This window comes from Marmota marmota, unplaced genomic scaffold, assembly GCF_001458135.2.
Source record: "Marmota marmota marmota unplaced genomic scaffold, marMar, whole genome shotgun sequence".
Lineage (NCBI taxonomy): Eukaryota > Metazoa > Chordata > Mammalia > Rodentia > Sciuridae > Marmota > Marmota marmota.
In genome coordinates this window covers 273,417-281,773 of record NW_026000225.1, presented here as the reverse complement: position 1 = coordinate 281,773, position 8,357 = coordinate 273,417, and positions in this window count along the sequence as shown.

The window sequence follows — 8,357 nt, the reverse complement described above, 5'->3', positions numbered from 1 at the left end:
AAAAAACAGTAACCAAACAAAATACAAGGTCATTCTTTTTTGTTTGCTGTTCTCACATAAAAGATGTAGGTGGGCATTCAGAACTACTTTAGTGGCCCCATGGTCATCATGGTTGCTTCAGTATACTGGTAAAATATTAATCATCCACCTTCTAAAGCCTCAGGGAAGAAATGAAAAGAAAAAGGAGAATATTGAAAAGATGATTACCTCCTGATAAATGTGCTGCTTTTAAGCAAACTTCCTGGCAATTCCATATGATATTTTCATTGAAATCTCATTTGGTGACATTTAGTTGTGTTTAGTTTGATGGTTTGAATAAAATAAGAATTCAATTCCATTTAAATTCTTACCAACATTCTGCCACTGCAAAAAGAGATCGTAATAATTAAGTAAACAAGCTTGATTTTTGGATGTTATCAAATTTCTTCATTGGTCACACCAGAGTTGGCTTAAGGCTTTCATTAACAAAGTAGACATGGTGGCAGTGATGGTAACTGAGCATTGCCTCAGCCACAAAGTCATCCCTTCACCAAGGTTGACTTGTAACTGGTCATTGCTGAATACCCATTGCTGGGCAGCCAGTATAAATTCAATTTTTAGACTGTCAGCATCACAGAAGTAAATTGCTCATATTAACCTTCTTCTATTGTGAAAGGAGAGATATTTGATTATACTGGCAAAGGCACTTCATTTAGATTAGCATTTACTTCCCCTGTCATGTCTTTGCCTTTGTTGTGAATTTTCATAGTGGAAGCTTATTCATTCTAATACTAGCAACTTGACTAAGGTCAATATTGTAGGTTTTGCTTTTTAGTTCTCTGGGGTACTTTTCTTCTTGTCTTTTTCAAAGTGAGTTGTAGTGACTTGCAATTCTAGGAAGTTAGAAAAGGCATAATTTCCAATCCCTCCTATTAAGTACAGTTTGAAAACCCTTGACATGAAATGTAAAAGAACATAAAAATGCCATGGAAGGTGGAGTTAAGAAAGTCGACCACATATGGACTTAGGATCTGAGTAATGACAGGCTGATGTCTTCACTGGACTTCCATTTTGCCCTGTATGTCCTTGATTGGGTATTGAAAAAAATGAGAACTCAGAAATGTCCGTGGGTATAAACACAAGAGTCATAACAAAAGCCTGTTATCTGTACTGAAAGGATCAAGAAAGAAGCAGCCTGTAAGAAAAAAAAAAATCTTTTAGAAATAATCCTTTGTATGGCAGCCAAACACCATACAAAAATACCCTGTTGACCTAACCCTCTGCTCATCAGCAAAGGACAGGTGGGCAACCTATGCTGTAATGAGGCATCTTAATCCCCAGGTATGTTGTCCAGAAAAACAAACAAAAAAAAGGTCAAGACATGGGACAATCATCACTGCTGGGCAGTAATGAATCTCTCCAACCAACATGATGAGAAGAGACCATAGGAGAATCTGGATTTTACAAGCCAAGGTGCCACTTATCTTTATGCAACAGTGGTGTTAGAGGGGACCCAATAGAAAATCACCACCCAGTAGTGATGAGGACCCCCTCAACATGATCCCTGTGAGGAGCAGTAGGAAGGCCAGTACCTCCTCCTCACCCAGCTAGTGTCATCAGAGGTCTAAGTACTGATACCGAATTACCATCTGGAAATACTAAGCAATGCCCCTTCAACTTGAGTGTCAATGGAGACCCAGTAGGGAATGTGAATTTCTACCCTCACCTGGCAGTAAGAAAAAGATATTTATTTTCTGATGAAATAATGTCAAAGGAGGCCTGCCAGACTAGAAATTTTAAATAAAATCCAGACACTTAATCTTCAATCATGAGCTACTTGTCATACGAGGACTAGTAACACCTCAACTTGAATAAAAGCAATTAAGACACAAACAAGGAAATGACCAATATATTAGAATTAACTGACAAAGTCTTCAAAACAGTCATCATACGAAGAATGCTTCAATAGCAATCACAAACATACTTGAGACAAATGGAAGATGCAAAGTGTCAGTAAAGAAACAAAAGAACCAACCTCCTGAAATGTTTAGAACTTAAAAATAGTTGATGAATAGGCTCACTGGCAGACTAGAGAGGAAAGAGAAAAAAAACCTAAGTGAAATTGAAGATAAAATAATAGAAATTAGTTATCTAATTTCTAATCCAATAAATTAGTTATCTAAAAGTAAATAACACAAAAATAGATTAAAATAGAGGTTTAGGCATAATAAAAAATAAAACTTATTGTGTATACCATTAGAAAGGGGAGAGAACGGGGAGAGGAAATAATGGTTAAAAAACCTTCCACATCTGTCAAAAATATAAAATTATGGATTCAAGATCCTGAACTAATCCCAACCAAGTTATAAAGGTCTATACCAAGATGCATCATAATCGATCTTTTAAGGATTAAAGGCAGTAAGAAGTGACACTTGCCTTTCATTAAAAAAAAAAGTAGAAAAAAATAGATTTATCATGAGGAACCAAGGAAACTAGGAGGAAGCAGAGCATGTTTATTCAAGTGCTGAATAAAAGGAAATGATACATATTCTTCAGGAATAAAATGGAAATCAGGACATTCTAAAATGAAAGGAAACTAACAGAATTTATCAGCACCCTACCTACACCAAAACTTTAAACAAAAGAGAAAGTATAAAAGAAAAGGTCCTGGAAAATCAGGAAGGAAGATGGAGCAATGAAAGTTTAACTTGGGACATGTCACCAAAGAACAGGCAAATACCATAGACTTTCCATCTACTCTTGAGTTTTTCAAATAAGGTTTGAATTTACAACAAAAGTTTTAACACTTTCTTATATGATCCTCAAAATATGTAAAAGATGTATGTAAAACAGATATAAATGGGGCAAGTTAAACTATGTAAAATCAGGTAAGAAGATTTCTACACTTCATTTGAATTTAGCCATTAAAAATATACAGAGAGATATACTCAAAAACACTACATAATTTTTTTTTTTAAAGTTAAAGGTCTACATAATCTACAGGAAAACAGAGAAAGAAAAAAAATAACTATTAGACATAAGCCCTAATGTCAATAATTACATTAAATGTAAATGTTGTAAATAAACTAATTTAAAAAGAAAAAATAAATAAATTGATTTTTTAAAAATGCACACCCTAACTATATCCTCTATATAAGAAACTGAGTCCAAATATAACCATAGAGGCTCAAATAAAAAGTAATGGGAAAAATACCATGAACAAAATTAATAAAATTAGAAGCAGCTATATAAAATCACATAGCAAGAAAATGATCAAGGATAGAGGAATATTACATGATAAAAAGGTCAATCCATCAAGAAATGACTAATACTAATTATGTATACACTAAAGACTTGCAAACTTTGTGAAGAAAAAACTAGCAGATTTGAAATGAGAAATATATAAAAATATACCAACTCACAATTATAGGTGTAAACTTCAATACACCTTTCACAGTAATGCATAAAACAACTGGACAAAAAAATCAGCAACTATGTTCAAGCACTCAACAACATCTGACATGATCTAATTGACACTGAACTCCACAGCATAGACTGACAGGATCTAATTTAAACTTCATCTAACAACACTAGAAAACACATGCTTTCAAACACTCAAAGAATATTTTCTAGAGAGATTGTATCTTGGGCCATAAACAAACCTCAAGAAATTTAAAATAGCCAAAATCATACCTATTATTTCCGTGAACACAATAAATCAAACTAGAAGTCAGTAACTAAAAGAATAAAGGAAAAATTCCAAACACTTTGGAATTAAAAAAAAAAAGCTTTTTAAAGAATTTATGAGTTAAGGAAGAATTCTCAAGAACTTAATAATATACATTGATTTATTTAAAATTAGAATACAACATATCAAAATGTGTGTAATCCATTAAAACAATGATTAGTGGGCAATTTATAGCACTAAATGCATATATTAGAAAAAAAGGAAAAAGTCTTGACTCAGCTATCAAAACTTCTACCTCTATGAACTAAAAATAATGATCATATTTACCTACAACACACAGAAGGAAGGAAATAATGAAGAGCAGAAATCAAAGAAGTTGAAAGTAGAAAACAATAGAAAAAGCAAATGGAATAAAAAGCTGATTCTATTTTTTAAAAAAAATCAAGAAAATTAAAAACAATATCTAGCTAACTAAGGGGAGGAAAAGGAGACATATATTTCTAATCATTGGGATAAAACAGGCTACCACTATAGGCCTCCAGATATTAAGAGGATAATATAAGAATACTACAAAAAGTCCACACACACATTCATTTTACAACAACTTCTATGAAATGCACTAATTTTTGGAAAAGCATAAACTACCACAACTCACCCAATATGAAAAAGAAAGCCGCCAGGCACAACAGAGCACACCTCTAATCCCAGCAACTGGGGTGGCTGAGGCAGAAGGATCCTTAAGTTCAAGGCCAGCCTCAGAAACTTAGTGAGGCCCTAAACAACTTATAAGACCTGGTGTCAAAAGAAAAAAAATAAAAGGGTCAAGGGATGTGGCTCTGTAGTTAAGCACTTCTGAGTTCAATTCCCAGTACCCAAAACAGAACAAAACAAAACCAAAAAACAATATTGATAACGATCATTGAACACTTAAGCTATTAAGGAAATCAAATTGCCAGCTCAATCAAACCAAAACCAAATTTCTCAAACAGAAATCTCTAGACACAGATGGTTTTACCAGAATATTCTACCAAATATTTAAAGAAATAACCCAAACTCTATGTAGTCTGTCTTTGAAAATAGGAAAAAAAGGACAATAGCCAATTATTTATATTATAAGGTCAGCATTGACACCCAAACCATAGACAATTTCAAAATTCAAAAACAAACCTCCCAAATTATAGAGCAATATCTTTTATAAGTATAGATGCAAAAATCCTTAACAAAATATTAGCAAACAGAATTTAGTGATATACAGAAGAAAAATTATATGCTTTGGTCCAGCAGAGATATAAGGCTTGTTCAGTTTTTGAAAATCAATCAATATAATTCACTCTCTTAATGTGTGAAAAAAGAAAAATTACATGATTATATAAATTTCTACACAGATTTGAGAAAATTCATTTACTCATGATTAAAACTCTCTGGAAATTAGGACTAGTGGAGGTCTTGATGAAGAATATCTATAAATCCTTATCATAAACATTATAATTAGTGGTGAAAGGGCATAATGACTAATTTCATGTCAACTTGAATGGCCACAGGGTACCCAGCTTTAACATAGTTTCTGGCTGTGTCTGTGAGGGCATTTCTGGGTGAGATTAGTGTTTGAATTGGTGGACTCTGTAAATTAGATTGCTATGCCCAGTGTGGGTGGGCATCATCCAATCCACTGAGGTCTTGAATAGAATAAAAGGTGAAAAAAGGGTAAATTTGCACCCTTTACTCCCTATTTTCCTGCTTGAGCTGGGACATCTCATCTCATCTTCTCTGGGCCTCAGGAGATTTAGTCTCAGACTTTCATATTCTGATTGAATTAAACCATTCAGGTCTCCATCTTGCAGATGGCAGATCATGAAACTTCTCAGCCTCCATAATTACATAAATTCATTCTTCATAATAAATCTGTTTATGAATTTATCTCCTACTGGTTCTGTTCCTAGGAAGAACCCAGCCTAATACAGAGACTGATTGCTTTCCCTCTAACAAGAACAAGACAAATGTGTCCACTACTATTCAACACCTACTTAAGTTCTACCCAGAATAATGAAGCACAAAAAGAAAATAAAAGGTGTTTCTCATTCTTTCTAGTCAAGTTATATGCCTTTTATTTTCTGAGAAAGATCCCAATTCCTAGACGTCATTGTCTACATAGAAACACCAAGTAATCTACAAAAAACTGCTAGAACCAATAAAAGATTTCAGCATGTTCAAGATATAGGATCAACTTACAAAGATCAATTCCTTTTAATATACTGGCAATGAACTCATAGAAGTAAATTAAAAATAAAATATCACTTGTAATTCTTCAATAGTATGAAATACTTAGATGTGCATCTAACAAAGTATACATAAGGTTGTACACTAAAAACTTCAAGACAGTAATGAAAGAAATCAAACAAAATATACCTAAATGGAAAGAGATAAAGACCTAACTTGGTAAAGATGTCATTTCTCCCCAAACTGATACATAGGTTTATGACAGTTCCCACCAAACTCTCGGCAAGATATTTTTTGTATACACAAAGTTATTCTAAAATTTTATAGATAGTAAATGTAACTACTATAGCTTATTTTTTATTATTATTGATGTTGTTATTATTGTTATTATTATTAGGAAAAGGAGTATGAAGTGGGAGGATTCACTCTGCCTCATTTTCAGAGTTATTCCCTAGCTGGGACAATTGAGATTGTGTGGTATTTGAGGAGAGAGAGGCACATAGATGAATGGAACAGAATAGAGAAACTAGGAGCAACCCCACATTAGTATGACCAACAGTTTTTTGCCAAATATATAAAAATAATTCAATGAAGGAGAGATAGTTCTCTTGATAAATGACATTGCAATCCTTACTTATTGTTAAAAAAGGAGAAAAGAAAGAAGGAGGGAGGAAGGAAGGGAGGGAGAGATCAGAAAAATAATAGTTGAGTAGTTTCTTAAAGAAAAAGAAGAGAGCTTTGACCTAAACTGCCTCTTGTAAAAAAAAAAAAACTAACTCAAAATAGATCATAAATTTAAATGTAAAATGCAGAAATTGTAATCGACTTGAGGAAAACATAAAAGAAAAAAGTAGAAACTAGAGCTTGGTATAGAGTTCTTATAAAAGACACCAAAACATAGTTCACAAAACGAAATTGTTCAATAAATTGAACTTTATCAAAATTAAAAACTTTTGCACTATGAAAGATCATGGGGATGTTTTGAAGGGAGAAGTTACAAAAGGGAAGAAAACATTTTCAAATCACATATTGACAAAGTACTCATATGTAGATTATTTAAAGAACCCTTGGCTGTTTCTCACTCTCCCTTCTGCACTTATTCTCCCTTGAATGAGTATCAACCTTCCTAAATAAACCTCTATCTTTGCCTTAAAAAAGGAAAGAAAAAGAACTCTTAAGACACAGTCATAAAAAAATTAAACAAATCAGAAAATGGAGAAGACATTTTATCCAAGAGTATTATGGATAGCAAATAAGCGCATGAAAATATGTTCAACATCACTGGCCACTGGGGAAGTTAAGCCACAGCGTGATATCAGTGCACACCTGTCAGGATAGCTAAAATGAAAAATGGTTGCAATACCAAATGCAAAGAGGCAAAGAAACCCTCTTTCTCATACATTGACCATGGGATATAACATGCTATAGTCAGGAAAATAGTTGGGCAGCTTCTTATAAAACTACTCATTTGCCTTACAGAACAATCACATCCCTGGGCATTTATCTCAGATAATTAAAAATGATCCATACAAAAATCTACAACAAATTTTCCTAGAAGTTCTACTTGTAATAGCCCCAAACTGGGAACAATTAACAAGCCTCACAATAGGTGGATTATTAAACAGACTGTGCTACATGAATACCATGAAATACTACCTAGCAATCAAAAGGAATGAACCTCTTATAAGTCAACAGCATTGATAGATCTTAAGGGCAACAGGCTGAGTGAAAAAGGCCAATCTCAAAAGGTCACACTCTGCGATTTAATTTGGTTGGTTGCCAGGGACATGGAACCACTTGACTAAGTCATACACCAGGATCAGAGCTTTACTCTTTAATGTTAGAGTACTTAAAAAAAATAAGCTTTCCATGGATATTCAAAAGTCAGGGTCTTCAAACTGTTCTTTTAATCAAAAGGTGTTTATTCATGGACTTTCTTAGTAGTCCTATAGTGTTCCTCTTTCAGTATGAGGCAAAATATTTAAAATGTGGGTGCTTTTATACACACACACACACACATATTTTTTTCCTACTTTTATCTACTTGACCTTGTATCCCAAGAGGACTGGGTTATGCAGTACAAGGTATGGCCCATTGGGTAGCCAGGACAATAGATAGAGCAAATTTCCTTAGAAAAGAATTTGAGCACAACAGAAAATGTTCAATACCATAACCATGGCATTGCTTTAAGAGTACTAGGGAGATTTCAAATCCCCCTAATCTGTCACACTGCATGAAATTTCATCTGCATTCTTTTTGAGTTAACACATCTTCAGTTTCAAAGTGCAGAGGCAGAATTGCAGTACTAATAAGGGTACACTCCGTCAGGGAAAGTGTGCTCTTTTCACGAGCAACCTGATATGCTGCATGGATATTTAATCTCCGCCATGTACCTAGGTAGAGTTGCCAGGAGCTTTCAGGCCAAGTGGAAATAGCACAGAAAAACATCAATGAGCTGGGATAGAATGTAGAT